At 48.0% G+C, this 18,767-nt stretch overlaps 1 protein-coding gene and 1 long non-coding RNA gene across 5 annotated transcripts in view; both read right to left on the bottom strand.

Annotated features, from left to right (window-relative positions):
• Positions 1–1,541, bottom strand: part of LOC139355960 (disco-interacting protein 2 homolog C-like) — a 35,098-nt gene extending 33,557 nt beyond the window's left edge. For all 4 annotated transcript variants that reach the window (XM_071068698.1, XM_071068697.1, XM_071068696.1 and 1 more), the window contains exons 1-2: positions 868–1,541; positions 81–247 (exon numbers count right to left, since the gene is read on the bottom strand). The gene's annotated coding sequence lies outside the window, so the exon portion shown is untranslated. The remainder of the gene's footprint in view (positions 1–80; positions 248–867) is intronic.
• A 183-nt stretch (positions 1,542–1,724) lies between these two features.
• The window catches only part of LOC139355963 (uncharacterized), a 78,075-nt gene continuing 61,032 nt past the window's right edge, over positions 1,725–18,767 (bottom strand). The window contains exons 2-3 of the long non-coding RNA XR_011607344.1: positions 3,345–3,423; positions 1,725–2,198 (exon numbers count right to left, since the gene is read on the bottom strand). This is a non-coding gene — a long non-coding RNA (uncharacterized lncRNA). The remainder of the gene's footprint in view (positions 2,199–3,344; positions 3,424–18,767) is intronic.

An 18,767-nucleotide genomic window follows, 5' to 3' on the forward strand; every position in this document is an offset into this window, starting at 1 on the left:
GATGCAGCAGCAACTCCAAACTGTGAAGCCAGGGAAGAACCCTCTTAACACAGAATCAGAACAACAGGAATGAAACATACCGGCTGTCAAGACGAGAATCTTCGAGACACAGGCAAAAATCCGCTCAAAGGCCCTAAACTGTCAGTGAGAACGGTGTTAGCAGAATAAAACCACCACCACCAAAAATGGCCAGCGTGAGTGAAGACGAGTTGGGGCAGTTTTCTCTGAAGCTGCGAGAATGATCCCACTGAAAGAGAATCAGACGTGGCTTTCTGGCTTAAAACCCCCAAGCTGCCACCTGAGACAGGACCCAGACCCTCAGCATCACGCCCACAAGCAGCTCATCGCACTGCTTGGTCTTGTCAGCCTTTGTGCACACTTCTCTCCCTAACTAGATAAAGAGCCTGGTCATCTGGCCACTATTTCTAATTCCCAGGTCAAAAACCATTATGTGACTGACTTGGCTCATGGCCGAAAACTGAAGGGATCAATGAGGTGACAGTCCACTCACTTCCACAGATCGCTTTTTGTTTTGCATATTCTCCGTTTTAAACTTTTTGGATGTAATTTCAAAGACACAGAAAATCTGCAAGACCAGCATAGTGAATTTCCACATAACTTACCAGGCTCAACTTAGGCCCAACTGCTCCTATCTTACATCACTGCTTTCCCCCCTCCCCCATGAATTTTCTAAGTCAAATGAAAATAAATATCAGATACTATATCCTTCCATACCTAAATGTTTCAATGTATTTCCTAAACACAAGGATATGCTCTCACATTCACTTTCCTCAAGATCCGGAAATTTAACTGTCATATACAAAGTTCACTTTCAAATGCTGTCAACTGTCTCCATAATTTTCTTACTTTGTCTTCTTCTACGATCCAATCCAGGATGATGAATTGATTTGTCATGTGATTTTTACCCGTCCAGCATCCAAGTTTCTCAGGTTTTGTGTTTCCTGAAATTGGAAATGTTAAAGAATACAGGTCAGTTATTTCACAGCTTGTCCTTTATTTTGGTATCTTCCGGACTAGACTCAGGAGTATGCATTTTAGCAGGGACACCGCAGAAGTCTGTCTTACGTGACAATGTTAACATCGGCAACTCAGTGAAGGTGGTGCTTAAGTGCCTCCAAAGCAAAGATGCTACTTCTCGCGTTGAAATTAAGATTTGGGAGGAGACACCCTGACACTATGTGCATATTCTGTTTTCCATGAATTCTCCACTACTAGTTTTAGCATCCACTGATTTCCTGTCATTCCTTCTAAATCATTAGATCTTCCATATTCACTGAAAAATAATTTTATCTTTCAGCATTCATTTACATATGTTCATATATACTCACGGAGTCTGGCTTCGTGGGTTATGATTCATAGTTACAATGGTTTGTTCTGTTGCTCAACTGGTCCCAGATTTGACACCGGATTCCCCAGCCCTTAGACCAGGGCTCCTTCTAGTGAAGAACGGAGTTTGGAAGCTAAGAGTGGGCACCGGGTGCTGCTGGGCATTGCCGGCAAGTAGAACACACACACGCATGTACACGTATGTGCACCCACACCCATCCACAGGCACTTCTATCCCTGTCTACATCTGTCGGGAGCCACCAGCTGCTACTTGTACCTCCTGCTGCAACCTAATCCCACGTGATCCATTCCAGGCTTTGGCCTTTTCTTATTTCTACCTCTTACCAAGAAAGAAACCTGGCACCTGCAGCACTCAATATATTCACTGATTTATTAAGCTTATTTGCTTAAGTCTGGAGATACAGAAATGCTTTCAGAATTGCTATCTAATACCACGGTGAAAAATCTATCGAGTTCAGTGCTCATTTGTAATTATTTTTTCATTGTTTTTTTGGAAGGTAGGGAGTACAAAGTATACACAGTGAAATGTTCAGATCTTGAGTACACTTGGCGCATTTCGATAAATGGAAATCTATTACCCTAATCAAATCTTTTGCATCAAAGTTCCCACAAGTCCCCTCCCAGTCAATCCCAGCCCTCAAGAGACAGCCACTGTTCATTCTCGAGGAGTGTTCTTGGCGCTCTTCCGTCACCCGAGACTCGCATAGATTCTCCATTGTCACATGGACTCCACGGCGTGGTGTTCACTCTCTGCTCAGTTCAAGGCTCCTGGAACTCATCCCCGTTGTCTGTTTTGGTTTCAGCATTTTGTACGTTTTTCCTGCTGGGAACTAGGACAATGTATGAATATATCAGAATTTGCTCATGTTTCTCCAGATGAGAGAGATTTATGTTGTTTCCAGTTCTTGGCTCTGACAATTTACTCTGGAGATAATGTGCATTCTTTTACAAGGACACACATTTTCTGCTCTCCTTGGTGAACGTCTACAGCATACCTGCTGGGCCATATGGTAAGTGTACACATTTTAAAGAAACTGCCACATTTGCTGAAGTGGCTGTGCCATTTTAAGTCTCCATCAGTCTGAGATCCAGTCTGTCATATCTTCACCAGCACCTGCTACTGTCCTCCCTTCTCCACTCTTGTGAAGGGGAACCTCGTGGGTTTAAGTTGTACTTACCCAATGACTCCCTGGTGAGCACCTCTCATGGGCCACTGGGCATCTGTATACATCTGTTGCGAAGAGTCCATCTTGCATGCTTGCAAAATTCACACCATTTCTGGTTGTTTGTACATTTCCTAAAATGTTCTAAATAAGGCCCTGTGTCTTCTGTACATCAAGCATCTCCCCCTGCTTCCAAGTCTTTATGCCTTTTAGTTCTCCTAACTAACTTCACGGACGAGGGCCCCAGTGTGCACCATGCGAACCTGAAGCACGGAGAATGGCCATGCTCCCGACACCCCTGACTGTGGGCAGAGCTCCCCGGCTGCCACCACCGAGGAGGGGGGTCAGCTCTTGTTTTTCAGGAGTGGCCTTTATCAAATGGAGAAAGTTCCCTTCTGTTCCTGATGTGATAGGAAATTCGTATAAGGACTATTAAATTTCAACAGATGTTTTCCAGTGTCTACCGGGAGGATAAAATGGGGTTTCTGCTTTATTTTTTGTTAATGTGGTGAATTACATTGATTTTTGAATGATGAGCCAAATGTGCAATGCAAAACTAGAGATCATGAGAACAAACTCTAAGTGTTCATGGTATTCTTATCCCTTTTACATATTTCTGGGTTTGATTTAGTAAGAATTTGTTCAAAGCTTTGGCATCTGTATGTCAACAAGAGTGAAAGGCGTGAGATTTTGCCTCACATGCAAACTAACAAAGGGGGCCAGCACCACCCCAATGCACTGAAAGAGCCAGGACATTTCCAGGCCAGAAACAAAGGGCTCGTCACACACAGTGGGGCAGCAGGACCCACTCACCCCTGTCGATATTCAGGATCACACAATGGGGCAGCGGGACCCACTCGCCCCCGTCAATACTCAGCAACGTCCTGTATCCCTGTACAACGACAAGATGTTATTTAGGCAAAACAAAATTAACGATCATGTAAAGAACTGCTTACATTTTTCTCTTCTGAGAAAATTTGTTTTTAGCAACCATGGCTCTCAAGGCACTCACTTGCACATTATACATAATACTGCTTGTGGCCAAAGTCATGGTACCTTCCTATTCTTATTTACCAAGAGTTCTGAAAGGTGAGTATTTTAAAGAGAAAAGAGGTATGTGGCTTACCCCAGGCTAAGGAGTGAGTTAGCTGGACAATTCTTGTGAAATATGTGCTTTTTCTAATTAGAAAATCTGAGAACAAGGTATCAGTGTGAGTCTGTTATCTCCATGAAGGAGTGAAATGGATGCTGGGAAATTGAAGGAGCTTCAGAACGGGAATCTCACAACCTCAAATGGGGAGACCAGCAATTGGGAAAGCAGTCACTCTGATTCATGGAGTTTTCGGAGATTCACGTCCACTCCGTCCTGCATTTGAGCGACTTTTCTTCTTGTGATGTGGACCCGATAGAAGAGAGGTCCCACGTAGACATTCGGCATTTGTGAGGGTCTGCCACCGTGACTCACTTCTACAGATTTAACATGTTTGTGTATAAATTACAATGGCTCAACTCTATAAAAACTGATAGCAGTTATGGATCAATTCCCTCATTTCTCACTTGGGCCACACTTCCTGTTTCTGCAAGAACATATCGCTTGGCTAGAAGGCACGATGTTGACATTGAAAGGAAAAAGGACCTTGTATAAAAATGATGTAGAGAATTCTTCTCAAAGGCCACTGGGACACACACTGTGTTGGTGACCAGCTGTCTACCGGCGCGGCAGCGAGAGAGACAGAGCTGCACGCGTGAGCAGTCACGGCTCCAGTGACCCACACCAAGACCCCCAGGGTGATGAAAGGCCAACCAGCAGCCTTGGAACGGACACTTCCCTCCTGAAATAGCTTCCCGAAACACAACAAACAGTGATAATTGCAGGCATTTCTATGACTGAGAAGCAAGAAACCCTCCCAGTCCTGTTCCTTCTACACCACATCCAGAACAGGCGTACACCCTGTGCAGAAAGCTCCCAAGGCCTGAACAGATCATTCGAATCTAATTCAGACTGACCTAATCTCTGCAGTGCAGTCCTACAAACAGACTTTCAAAGAGTTACCAAACCACTACCTCAAACCTCATGCTTTCTCTGCTTCGAAAGAGGACATGTGGCTCGGTTTATACAGCCACCAGAACACACACAGGGTATTATCTTATTGCCCTTCAGTGCCAAGAAGAATCCTGTGGTCTCTCACAGTAAAAACAAAACCACATCCACCACAACCCAGCTTTTCAAGTTGCAGGGAGTTTTACAGCGTCTTTCTATGTCGTCTTCCTTTTTGCCCCAAACTGGATATTCTTTTTACTTTCTCCTTATTTCCTGAATATAATTTGATCAATATAATCAAAGTGCTTGTGTTAGAAGCAACTTTACTTAAAAAGAATTCAAAGAACTACATCAAAATATTAAGAGTAGCCATTTCAGGGTGACAAGAGAACAATATATTGTTTTTGTTCATTATTTCCAACATTTGCGAAGTTTTTTGCCTTGAGTGTAGTCACTTTTGCAATCAGAGGTTACAGTGCTTGATGGAATGAGGCCATGAAGCGCACACACCACCGAGTTTCTAACACAGAGCAATCTGTGAGGAAGGATGGAGACACAGGAAAGGTTCATTTTAAAGCAATGCAAGTGTTTTTTTCATAAAGGCAAAAGACATTTTTTAAAGTGTTTGCATCATACACAAGTCTGCTAAATTTGGTCAAAAAACAGAGAAAACAGTAACAGAAGAACACTTTAGCCCACAAGGAGACCAGCACACCCAGCTCGAGACCACTCCAGATGAGGCGTGGAGAGTGGTTTCCTCACAGCTGACCCACAGGATCGGGTAACACAAGCAGGGAACACAAGAAGGGAAACATGGGGACCACAGAGACATCAGACTGTGGACTTCATAGCAAGAGACAGCAACACAAACTAGCGGAGTAATTAAAAACTATGGTAAAAAGAGGTCCACATTCTATTTTAACCTGAAATCAGTGGCACGGGGACCACCACACCACCCTGCAGTTGCCTCCTCCCTCCCCCACACACAGCAGCCTCCTGGGACAACATCCTACTTCCAACTTGCAGTTGCCTCCCGTCCCACCCCCCCCCAGTGGCCCCCTACAACATCATCCTACTTCCACCCTGCAGCTGCCTCCCATCCCCAACACACAGCAGCCTCCTGGGACAACCTCCTACTTGCCGGCCACAGCCTGGAGCCCCCAAAGCATGGAGGGGCTTAGCGAGCCACACAACATTCCCCCTTCACACCTGGGAAGTCAGCCCCTCACTGAAGTGGGTCCTGCGCCCACCAGCTGTGCACGATCAGAGGTGTGAGGTTATGGACCTGGTCACCCACTGTGCAGAGAGGCGTGAGGTCATGGACCTAGTCGCCCGTTGTGCACGATCAGAGGTGTGCAAGGTTCCAGACCTGGTCACCTGCTATGCACAATCAGAGGTGTGAGGTGATGGACCCGGTCACCCGCTGGGTATGAATAGAGGTGTGGGTGGTTAGTGACCTGGTCACCAGCTCTGCACAATCAGAGCCATGCGAGGTTACAGACCTGGTCACCAGCTGCACCCAATCAGAAGCTTTTGAGGTTAGGGACCTGGTCACCTGCTGTGCACAGAAGTGTGAGGTTATGGACCTCGTCACCCGCTGTGCATGATCAGAGGTGGGCCAGGTTAGGGACCATGTGCGTGGTGATGGACCTGATCAGCAGCCAAGACACCTGACGTTTCCAGTGTCATCCCGGCTTCTTTCAAAACTGGAAAAGTCTTCAGATATTTCCCAAAAGCTTGTCCATCTTTGAAAACGATATGCGTGTGCACAGGTGATACCGATGACTGAAGATTGAAGTTTAGAGCATTCCAGCCCCATGCCCATGTCCCATCCCATCTGCGAAAACTTGAGCACAAACATCTCCCTCTCTGAAGCTCCCTGAACCCTGTGGCAGGCCTGAGACTCAGGTCCAGTGTCCTGTCAGTTACACTGAACAAAATGTAATTCAACACTGGCCATGGGCCCTGTGCTTTAAAAACCACATATAAATCTCCCAAAGAACTACAATCTATGAAAGCTTTCATGGCTAGTATTTTAGGAAGACTGATCAGTCTTGACCTAAATCAAAGCCGACACTGCCCAAATTCACTCTAACCCCAGCTTCGTGCACAGGCAGCCATCGCCTGGCCGTCAGGGTGACCAGCAGCCTGGGCACAGACAGGACCAGCGCCGGTCCCTCCCTGCACCTTAAGGGGGCTTCTGAGCTGCTGTCCATGATCAGTGATGGTGACGCCCAGAGCAGCTTTCCGGGAAAGCAGTAAACCTTTCAGGTCCTCACCTCACGAGGATGGCCATGTATAAATCAACCGCCTTTGTTACTGCCCTGCCATTCTCAAAGAGGGGATGGGTTAAACTTCTTTATCCACATGCCCAACACAAGGCACACCTGCTCCAGCACGAGGCTCATCTACTTAATCCCGGGAAACTCACACAACCCACAATCAGAGACCACACACAATCAGAGACCACACACAATCAGAGACCACACACAGAGACCCACACAATCAGAGGCCACAAAGAGGCCAGAGGCCACAATCAGAGACTATACACAATCACAGGATGTGCACAATCAGAGGCCATGCACAGTCTCTGCAACCTCATCAGAAACTGTTTCTGACCATTCACCTGAGGCCACCAAGTTTAAATGAGAGGCCCAGGTTTTAAAAGACAGCAGGAGTTCTCTGAAGGCAAACTCCGTGCATTCCACCATCAGCACCATTTGTGCCTGTCACGGTCAGGAAGAACCACAACCACGTCTCGGTGCCCTTGCAGTGCAGGGCGCTGCGTTTCTCCCCCTTTCCAAACCCGCGGTGGCTCCTGGCGACCCAGCGCCTCTGCTCAGCCACACGCCCCCAAGGCCTTCCTCCCTCACCCCACAGGGGAGCTCCCGCAGCCGGGCTATCTGACTCATCACTCCGATTCAGTCACTTACACCCTCATTCCAGGCTGAAAATCTCTTCTGAAAATATCCAAATCTTACCCACGTCAGGCTCCATCTTTTCCCCAGAGCTCCTCATCCCCTCCAGAGCAGCAGCCCTGGTGCCCGTGCAGCCGGGGCCTGTGGGCAGATCCGTGGGCTCAGAATGCCCAGCCCCTCAGCCCCTCTGTGTGTCCCCTTACTCCCTGCTCCCTGGCGTTAATGCCCTCCGTCTTCGATTTCCTGATAGGCAAAAGGGGGTTAATTCTAAGAGCGCTAACCGAACTGGATCACTTAACACCATGTCGGGCCCAGAATACCCCTTGATCAATGACAGGTATTGCTGCGCTGTTACCATTGCGCTGGGTCCAGGTTTCCTGTGAGCCCTTTAGGCTCTTTGCCGTAAAGGCCACTCAATGGTCCTGTCCAAGCCTGTCTGTGGCAGATGGACACAGGTGAGTGGCCGATGCACACGTGTGATGCTGAATGGGATCGTGCAAAGCTGGCCCCGCGTATTGTGGTCAACGTAAGAAAAAAGTCGCCCATGCTTGCTTGCTGCTGCCCTGCGGTGTCCAGAAGGAGCCGCTTAAAGGCAACTGCGCCGCACCTACCTTCTTGGAAGGAGACGGCAAGACCAGATTGGCTGGAGCTGGGAAGTTGTGCCCTACAGATCAGGGCTGCGTAACCCAGGGAAGGCATCACTCGAAACACGTGCTGGAGGGCAGCCAATCCGACCCGACCGTCCACCTCCAGGGTCAGCCATGGGGCTCCACTTGATGTGTCATCCTGATCACCCCTCACAGAGCAAATGAGCCTTGGACTTCAGCCTGTCCTAGGTACAACACCGACTCCCACCTCCCACGTCCTGAACCAGCCTGTTCCGGGGATTGCTGTGGAGGTAGAGGAGCAGGCCCAAGACATCTAGTGGCATTTCCTGGCAAGGACACTCACCATGCTCGACCATAAAACTCGGGTCAACTGGTTTTCGGAGGGACTGTAATTTACTTGTGGCACGCATGGATACTGATTGACCCAGGGAGGGGCACGGAGGAGGCTGAAGGAAAACCCATGGTGACTGTGCCAGGCATTCCCGCACACACCGACATCTTCAGACTAGGGCGGCGTCCTAGTCTTACAATCAAACCGAAAGCCCAGAGAAACTAGGGACCTTGTCCAAGACCAGCAACAGGTATGTGGGCAGCTGGGATTCAACTAAGTCCTTTCCTGGATCCATCCACGCTGCTCCCTGCCCCCACTCCCACCACCCCGCCATGGCCCCCGATAGACACAGCAGGTCTGAACATCAGGCACCCCGCACGCAGAGTACGGAGCAGAGCCGGCTTCCGCAGTGGGATCTCACACACATCCCACTCCCCTTCTTGCCGAATGCCTCGGGACTCTGTGCGGTCAAGTCTGCAGATGTGGCCTTACTCTGCGCTAGGAGATCTGGGTGGCCGGCAGCGTTTTGCAGAGTGCTCCTCCAGACGGAGCTCGTCGGCTGATCCATGAGACACAGGACACCTGAGAGAAGGGCCGACAAACCCCACAAAGTCGCTCCCAACATGGAGAGGAGAGGACCACAGCGGGGCTCTCGCAGTCCACGCTTTGGACAGGTCTTGCTGCAAACTGTGGTGCTCGTCAGGCGCGAGGAAGTTTCCCAGGGCAGGAGCTCTAAGTGACACAGCAAAAGCGACACAGGCGATGCAGCAGGATGTACTTCAGCTCAGGGCTCAGGAACCACGGGGTGCAGCGTGGCCTACAGCAAACCAGACACATCAGAAGCCAATGTCCCAACTTTTACATTCAGTGACATTGAACGGAGGGAGTTATCTGTAGCAATCATCTTCCTGGGGGACCCGTACAGCACGCATGACCACCGACACTGACCACGAGTCCTTCCTAGGTCCTGGGGGCTACCCCACTTTACACGCACGGTTCCATGCACAAATCTACGCGTGGCAGTTGTTAGCCCCAGCTTAGAGATAAGGAAAACGCTGCTGGAAAAGCTAAGTGAGAAAATCAGACTTCAGCACACCTGCCATCTCCAAGACCACTACTGCTCTATGTGCTAGGGTCTCAAGGGTTGGGTGTGTGGCATTTTAAGTGACTAATTGTAGGTGATTTTCTTCTCTCCTACACCTGTTTAGCCTGAACGTGCACGTACATGCTCTGCTGCAGGTGCACTGCCCTATGTAGACCAGCAATGCTCTTTCCTGCCTCGGGTTCTCGTTACTGCCTTCCGGAAAATCTCACCTGCTTTACAGCCAAGCCAGGTAGGCCTGGTCAGCCGCACAGTGAGACTCCTGCAGTGTCAGAGCTAAGTGCTGGCTGAGACTTTAACAGCGAAGACAGTGGAGTAATGGGGATAAACTGAGCAAAACTGTATTGTAACGCAGATGAACGTCTAGAAGCAAAAGAAACTGACACCCCTGAGAGCAGGCGACTGTCTCTTACTATGATGTTAATAGCAGCTTGCTGTTTCCAGTGTCTCCGTGTGCCAGGGTTTCCAGTCAGCGTTTGTGTTTATCTGCTCTTGGGCTACCTGATCAAACCTCTGCAGAGATCAGGGATATCTAAATTGACCCAGTATCTGCAGGCTGGCTGCTCAGAGGCCGTGGTGTGGAACGGCAGGACATCGCTTAGTCATACGGGGCACAAGCACGTCCCTTGCCACTCCTGTCTTTCTGTTTCATCAAACCCTCTTTTCTCCTGAATATTGAACATAGCAAAGTCATTAGCCTTCGAGATGCATTTGAAACATCAACTTGCTTTGTTCAAGAGGTTTAAGACACACGTAAGTCTTTCTTGCCATGCTCAACACACACAGCCGGCCATTTCTGAAGTCAGTGTTTCTGGAACAAAAGCCTTGGCCTGCCCCAGTGAACATTCACACTGAGCACACTGTCGCAAGGCTGCTTGGCCAACCAGCAGGGGGCAGGAGAGAGCTGCAGGGGCCACGTGGGGTCCCTGCAAAGGCGCCTCACTCCCTCAGTCAAGCGCGGTGCCTCCTGCCAATCCAGCGGCTTCCTCCAAGGGGAAGAGGCCTCTTCAGCTGCTACTGCACTGATTTCAGACGGCTCAGCCAATGGGGCAACAGATTCAACAGAGTTCTATGTTGTTTAAGGAAAACTTCTGTTACCAGGCAACCTTAGTACCATATTCAACGTAAAATAACCAACAACATTGTTTTCAAAACAACATGCGACTAGTGCCTTATCCTTCAATGCTGCTTAAACACGGAAAAGTATGAGGAAAAAAGAGCATGGCACTTACTTCTTAAAAAATAACACCCCTTCCAGGTTATTTTTACCCCTATCATAAAGACTTAGAACTATGGATTCCCTACAGGAATGTGGAGTGGGGTTGGATCCCCACACTGACCCAGACTCACGCCAGGTCAGTCATCCCCCCACCACGGGGTTCACACCTCTCCAGGCCCTGTCACCTCATCAAGGAAAGGTGGCGTCTCTGAGCTCTCTTCGCAGGAAGCACTCGAACGGGAGCTAGAGACACAGACACACCCACAACTACTTTGAAATCCTAAACATATTTAAGGACTTCATTATTAGCTTTTTAAAACTGTAAGAACAAAGTGACCCTGGTTTTAACCTCTCTGCCACAATAACACCGTGTACATCTGTCTTTTGCTATTTGTTCCTTCTCCAGCAGCTGCTGCCTGGCTGGCCGACTGCAGAAGAACAGCCTCTGGTACTCCCGGGAAGCCCTCGGTAAAAGCGTGAACACCACGATCACGTCTCAGGACGCCGCACATGTTAGGGTCGCCCACAGACCGCCATTCCCAGTGCCCAGAAGGCACTGAACGGGCCTCCTGCTCTTTGTAAATGTCAACTTTCCTAAGCTAAGTTGTGTTGAAAATTTTTAACTGCAGTCCACACGTACTTCTTTGTGTCTTGTTTTTATCCTAGAGGAATACTTTTATGGAAAATTAAGCTTGCAAGGTTGAAGGATTTTCTGAAAGTCGACTCCTAATCCTGGAAGAAAAAAAAAAATGGGCCAAATGTGGTGCTCACGCCTGTAATCCCAGCAGTTTCGGAGGTTGAGGCCAGGAGATTGCTTGAGCCCAGGAGCTCGAGACCAGCCTGGAAAACATGGCAAAACCCTGTCTCTACTAAAAATACCAATAATAATAATAATAAAGCTGGGCATGGTGACGTGTGTCTAGTCACAGCAACTCAGGAAGCTGAGGTGGGACGATCACCTGAGCCCAGGAGGTGAAGGCTGCAGTCAGCCCAGATTTGCATCACTGCACTCCAGCTTGGGCGACAGAGTGAGACACCGTCTCGAAAAAACGAAAAGCAAAAACAACTGTATAAATCATTATAGAAGGGAGCTGGCCAGGCGCAGTGGCTCACGCCTGTAATCCCAGCAATTTGGGAGGTCGAGGTGGGCAGATCACCTGAGGTCAGGAGTTTGAGACCAGCCTGGACACTATGGCAAAACCCCATCTCTAATAAAAATACAAAAATTAGCGGGGCATGGTGGTGGGTACCTGTAATCCCAACTACTGGGGAGGCTGAGGCAGGAGAATCACTTCAACCCTGGAGGCGGAAGTTGCAGTGGGCCGAGACTGCGTCACTGCACTCCAGCCTGGGCAACAAGAGTGAGAGTCCACTTCAAAAAATAAAAATAAAAATCAAGGGAGCTAATGTTTTTCATTTAAAGGAAGGGAGAAGAACATTCAGTATTTATACCTCTCAAGCACACATCTCCAGTGGTGTCCTAAAGTATTCAAGATACACATTCCTACAAATATAGCTCAAAACTACTCACCAAGTTACATGCTAAAAGCACATGCATTGTAAGAATGCTACATTATATTTTTTGAGCATCTGTATCCAATATTTTAGCATACTGGCAGTTTTCCCTTCAGGTGCTGTATGCCTAAATTATTACATGTTTAGTCCTTCATTTTAGAATTTATGACTATTATGCTTTAGGCAATAAACATAAGCTACTAAATTAATGACTTAGGGGAAAAGTTACTAAGTTAACTTGGAAGTTAAACTTTGCAAACTGAATTTGCTGGACCTCATTCAAGCTAGATGATCAGTTTTTTAAATTGTTTCCTGTGTGTTTCCCTCCAGGATGGAAATAGCTTCACTCTCATCCACTGTGCACACTGCAGCCCACGCCTCTCGTCCACCGCACCACACTGCAGCCTGCAATTCACCCTGTACCAGGCTTTCCACACCGTACCTGAAAGTCACTAAGTATAACCAAGAAGGAAATGAAAAGCAGATAAATGACCTCCACCCCTACATCCAGCATGCAAATGTTAAACATTCATCAAAGTAAAACCAAAATCCCATGTTAGCTCACGATTGTAACTGGTAGAGTTATGTGCATGGCAATTTAAAAAGTCTAGTTAAGTAAAAACCTAATTGAGACTCTCAAGAAAGACATCTGCAAAGATTGACAGTGAGGAGAGGACTTCACTCTGCATCCAGCCTGTTCTGGAAGCCACGGCCAAATATCAGGTTGTATAGATCCGAAAAGCAGGAAAAAACAAGTGTTGAAAGGTGTACAGTCTCAGCAATGTACAAATTCGATGTAGGATGCTCAGAAACCTTGAATTTCCAATCAGGAAACAGCAGCATGAGCAAGTTTCCCAGCAGTGCCCACTTTCTACCTACGGCACGTGTAACAGTTACGCTGGCCACCTCCGGGGGAACAGAGGCTTCCTGGTCACATTCGCTCTGGCAGCCACACAGCTGGCCCCGCCAAACACCTGTCTATTACTGAGGAACCACTCTCTCCCTGGGCTTTGCTCACTCTAGCCAGGAGAGCATATTTACAGAGTACTTTACTGAGTCCTCGTTCAATGCGTCAAGCTTGTTGAAGGCAGGGCAACCCCATTCCTGGCCCAATTAAGTGAACTGAGCAGAGCAAATACCTCCAGTTGCACGGCACTCAGTCACGACAGCAGTGGCCACTGTTCACAGGGCGCTGGCTTCGTGCCGAGAACAGTTACAAGCGTCTTCTCTCTGTCCGAGGAATGTGCACTGCAACCCTGTGGGGCCGTTTGCAACGTCCACCAGAGTTCTGAGGCAGCCAAGTCCAGGCTGTCCGTGGGCCTCGCCACATGGCCGTCCACATCCCCTGCAGATCAGACCTCACTGCAGGGACCACGGGTTCCAGGGCTGCCTTGAGGCACATACTCCCTTCACCACCTCCTCCTGGCCCCTGACATCAACCCTCACCACTGCTGCCAACACTTGATTTTCTCATGGCTCCTGAGGGGCCTGTTCTGCCCTTCCCTGCTCCCTGCGTCCGGCTTGGAGGGTGCCCACATCAACGCCAACGTTCACGTAAATCACCAACCTTTCCACGGGGCTTGATGCCTAGGAGTCTCAATATCAGAAAGTCAGATTCCTGTGCTTGTTGGAGAATATCTTCCCATTGTACAAGGAGATAAAATTCTAGGTGCCTGCAATAACCTCATTTCCACAATGAAGCAACTTCAGTAGTAGCACAAAACAAAACAAAAAAAAAAGTTTTTTTTTTTAAAACTTCTTTTATACAAGCTAAATACAATTTAATTTTTACATCCACGTTCTCATCAGCTCCCACCTGGTGAGCAGGCAAATAGTAATTTTCAAAGAAACAAATTGTTGCATAATTTTAACACTTAGCATTATCACTATTAAGCAAGATTTATCCCAAAAATACATGATGATCTTGTTCTCACGTTCAAAAATTGATTGTCACACAGTGAAATAACACTTAATGCAAAGGAAATTTTCTTTTCAGGTATCTGTTCTGGAAAAGAAAAAAAAAAAGATTTCTGGCAAAGAGATAAACATTAATTATATAACAATCCAAAATGCCTCTGGGAAAAATGATGTCATCCAATTAGTTCTTTGAAGTGTTACAAATGCAGCTGAGTTTTAATAGTAATTTCTCCATAATTATCAAAAGAGTCTTTAAAAATCTTAGTGCTGAAATAACTATAAGTGGATATAATACGCAAAGCAGAAGAGTTAACATTTGGGGTAGGATTTTGGCCCATATTTTTAACATATGCATAGTTATTCACCTAGTTGAAGCTTATCCCTCTCCTCCTAGGCTCTTCAAGACTGATTTTCAAACATAGACTGGCTTTTGGTACATGAAGGCAGCTTTAAAAGATGTCAGGATCAGGCCGGGCACAGTGGCTGAAGCCTGTAATCCCAGTATTTTAGGAGGGCAAGGTGGGCCGATCATTTGAGGCAAGGAGTTCGAGACCAGCCTGACCAATATGGCAAAACCCAGCCTATATTAAATATTTTTGTAATTAGTCAAGCGTGGTGGCACACACCTATAATCCCAGCTACTTGGGAGGCTGAGGCAGGGAGAACTGCTTGAAACCAGGAGGCAGAGGTTGCAGTGAGCCAAGATCGCACCACTGCACTCCAGCTTGGGCGACAAAGAGAGACGGTCTCAAACTAGAACTTAGCCCTCAGGAAAAGCATTGAGCACCCCCCACCCAAACCAACCCAAGGAATCACACGGCAATGGTTATCATCTGATTTCGACAAATAAAGTTCTGTTCTCCCCTCTGAACACAATGGTAAACACCTGCCATCAGCCCACAGAAACTCCCACGACCCAGTAACACTGGACTAGCAAGATCAATGGGCCACGTATGCAGGGTTCAGCAGCAGAAAGTCATGGCACCGAGAATGGTGTGTGCTCAAACCAGATTCCTTGCTTTCGGGGTGAAGGGGCTTCCCGGGAAAATCTAGTCCAGTGGGATGGTTTCCACTTCCACCATGAGGAGGAAATGGGGGGTTTCCTGAGGGCACCGACAGGACCTGGGTCTCTGCCCCTTTGTCCTCTGTCCTGTTATGGGATGAGGGTGGGCTGAAGGCAGGTTTCCCCTACATCTTCCGGGCAGGAGAGATGGAGCTGACAAGTGGACGACGCTTTTTCCAAAACATTCCCATGTTTATAACCTGTTATCAACCTGTTTTCCCTGGAGATCAGTGAAGCAGCATCATTGATTCTCTTCCATTAGGGACAACCCGGTGTTACGGGAGGCAGGAGACGACATGCGAGCTAGTCTGAGTCAGTCACTTGTGTCTGATCCCCAGCGTGGTCGTCTATCAAATGGGCGGCCCCACAGACCAGTGACTTTGAACCAGAGTTCCATGGAGGTTGCCCAAGGACAGGGAGGGGGAAGAGGGGGAAGAGGAGGGAGGAGGTAGAGGAGGGAGGGGGAAAGGGAGGAAGGAAGGAAGAAGGGGAGGAAGGAAGGAAGAAGGGGAGAGGAAGGAAGGAAGAAGGGGAGAGGGAGGAAGGAAGGAAGAAGGGAAAGGGAAGGAAGAAGGGGAGGGGGCGGAAGAGGAGTGTGGAGGGAGGAGTGTGGAGGGAGGAGTGTGGAGGGAGTGTTATGCCCAGACCGTTTATTCCCCGAAGAAGACCACCAGAGTCCAGAGTCAAAGCTAAGCAGCAAGGATCTTTATTACAGGTTCGAACCTGGAGCTCTCACTTGCTCGTGAAACGAGACGGGCAGGAGAGCTCCCCTACTGAGCTCCGAACAATGTTATATAGTCTAAGGAAAGTAGGCATAGAATCATTATACAAATTAGAGGTATGATTGGCTGGAGTTTGAACAAAGCGATTTGGCAAACTATGATTGGTTCCCGCCATTTCTGATATTTCAGTACAACCCTTGAGGCAGAAGAGCAGTTTTACACAAAGGCAGTTAATTATATTGCATCAGGTTGCACGACCAGTTTATGGCTATCTTGCTTAAACACACCTTGTGACCTGGCTATCTTACTTAAACATTCCTTGTGACCTGGCCTCAGAAAGAGAAACATGTACTTACAGAACTTACAAAACCTCTGGTACGTGCAAAGATTAGAGAGCAGAACAAGGGTGTAGCGGGTGGGGGGCGGGTACACATCTATCTTTGTGTCCTTTCATTTCTCCCTTCTCATAAGTAACTGGATGTCCAATCTTGGATTTCCAGAGTCTTATAATATAGCCTCACTTTCTGGGTGCAGGAGAGGCTGGTGATGGCTACGGAGGACCATTAGTTGGATGGTATCAAACCTTTCTCTGACAAATTGTAAAATTTTATTTACCACACAGGGGCCTATAGTGAATAGAAGTAGTAAAGACATTAGGGGGCCTAAAAGGGGTGCCAGAAGGGAAAACATTGAAGAGCTCCACCAATTGTTAGCGGCTGTAGTGAATTGTTGCTTTTTCATTTCTAAGCTTAGTTCGTGTAGGCGTTGGACTCTTTCCTCAACTAACCCTGACTCATTTATATAGAAACAGCATTCTTCTTTGAGGAACATACAGGTACCTCCTTTCTCAGCCGTGAGTAAGTCTAAGGCTCTGCGGTTTTGAAGGGTGACCTGTGCTAGGGAGGTGAGCTGCCGCTGAAGGGAGGCTAGGGAATAGGCGGAGTCTTCCATAGCAACAGAGAATTGTTGTAACAGCTTGTCGTTTTCTATCATGGAGTGTTGTAGGGCCCCTCCTGCTAACCCCGCTGCGACGACAGAGGTGGTTAAGGATATTCCGGCAATTAGTGGTAGAAAAACTGCTCGTCTATGTCGCGCAGTTTTAGTTGGGGCGGTCCCTGCCCAGCCTATGAACTCTGCCGGGGTTAGCAGTGTCAGTCGGGGAACTAGGGTAACAGGGATACACAACTGTCCGTCAGAGATGCTTTTGGACAGAGTTTTTAACAGAGTCATATTACACCAGAAGAACACACCAGGGGGAGCATATATGGGACTATTAGGGTATGTAGCCGATTGGTTGCAGAGGCTGTTGCTAAATGCCGAATAACAATAGGGGTATTTCTCTTGGTATGGGTCACGGTACAGGGCTACATCGGGTATCGTGACTATCGATGAGTTAAAACCTGTATAGTTTGTGGGAGGGGAGGATAGAGGAACAGCCGTTAATGGTGGTCTTCCTAGGGTTGCACACATAAAGCAAGAGGACAGGTCGCCTAAACCAGTGAGGTTGGCGAATGCTAGCCCTTCCCGTAATAGAGTTAGCCAGGAGAAGGGCTGCAAGTCTTGTGATAACTTGGTTTCTTGCCTGTGGATTTGTGTGTGGATTAAGGGTTGAATCTGGACTAGACTTCTCCACAGATATAAATGGCTACTGGGCCAGGTACTAGTTGATGAGTAATATACTCCCCCATGTTGTGGGGTTGTCCACCGAGAGTCCCATGGGTCTCTAATTATCCAAGTGTAAGTGACGGGAGACTCAGTTTTGTAAAAATACCACCCTTGTCGTTCTCTCCAGTATCGGACAGAGTGCGTCTTACAGTAGCTATATGGGCAACCTGCACTCTGGTGCCACCAATAATTTTTACAATTATATTCAGTTTGATCGTATTCAAAACAGATCATGGGTGTTGCTGGTTGGGCAATCTGGAACCTAGTGAAATTGAGGTAAACTGTAGTATTACACCCTGAGGGGGGGCAGTCTGTGCTAGCTAGCAGTTTACCCGCTTGGGGGGTTTCCCCGGGGTGAGTTTTGTTTTCATAGAGCCAGAACCTCCAGACATAGGGATTAGACGGCGCAGCAGTGAGGAGAGTCAGATGCATAAGGCATAAAAGCATAGGTAAGCTAGACATGGTTACGGCTATGGGGATGACGGCGCAGGGTTAGCTTTAAGGGATTGTTCTTAGCTTTGTCTACAGTCCATGTAACCGGTGCTCCAGACGGCTTGAGAAGGTCGGATGTTGGGTCCACTGGTTTGACGTGTGTGTAGTGGATCCACGAAGCGATGCCTTCTACTTTGAGAGCGGTGGGAGTAGTCAGGAGTACTTGCAGTGGTCCTTTCCACCTGGGTTGAAGAGTTTCTTGCCGGTGGCGCTTGACTAGGACCCAGTCTCCCGGCTGGAACGGATGAGGCGTCGGCGGAGGTCCTGCCTTGTACAGTTCTCGTAGTCTGGGCCAAATTTCCTGGTGAATTTTCTGTAAGGCTTGTAAGGAGAACAGGAGCTCAGAGACATTTTCAGTTTCAGGTTTGAGTAAGTCATCTTTTAGACTGGGGACCAGGGGTGGGGGTCTGCCATACATGATTTCATATGGTGTGAGGCCTAGTCTGTAAGGGGTATTTCGGGCCCGGAACAGAGCGTAGGGGAGAAGTACTACCCAATTAGCGCCAGTCTCCATGGTCAATTTAGTTAAGGTCTCCTTCAGAGTCCGATTCATCCTTTCTACCTGTCCTGAGCTTTGGGGCCTATAAGCACAATGTAATTTCCAATTTGCCCCCAGAATGGAAGCCAAATCCTGACTTACCTT

Source organism: Macaca nemestrina, chromosome 8 (genome assembly GCF_043159975.1).
Source record: "Macaca nemestrina isolate mMacNem1 chromosome 8, mMacNem.hap1, whole genome shotgun sequence".
Classification (NCBI taxonomy): Eukaryota; Metazoa; Chordata; class Mammalia; order Primates; family Cercopithecidae; genus Macaca; species Macaca nemestrina.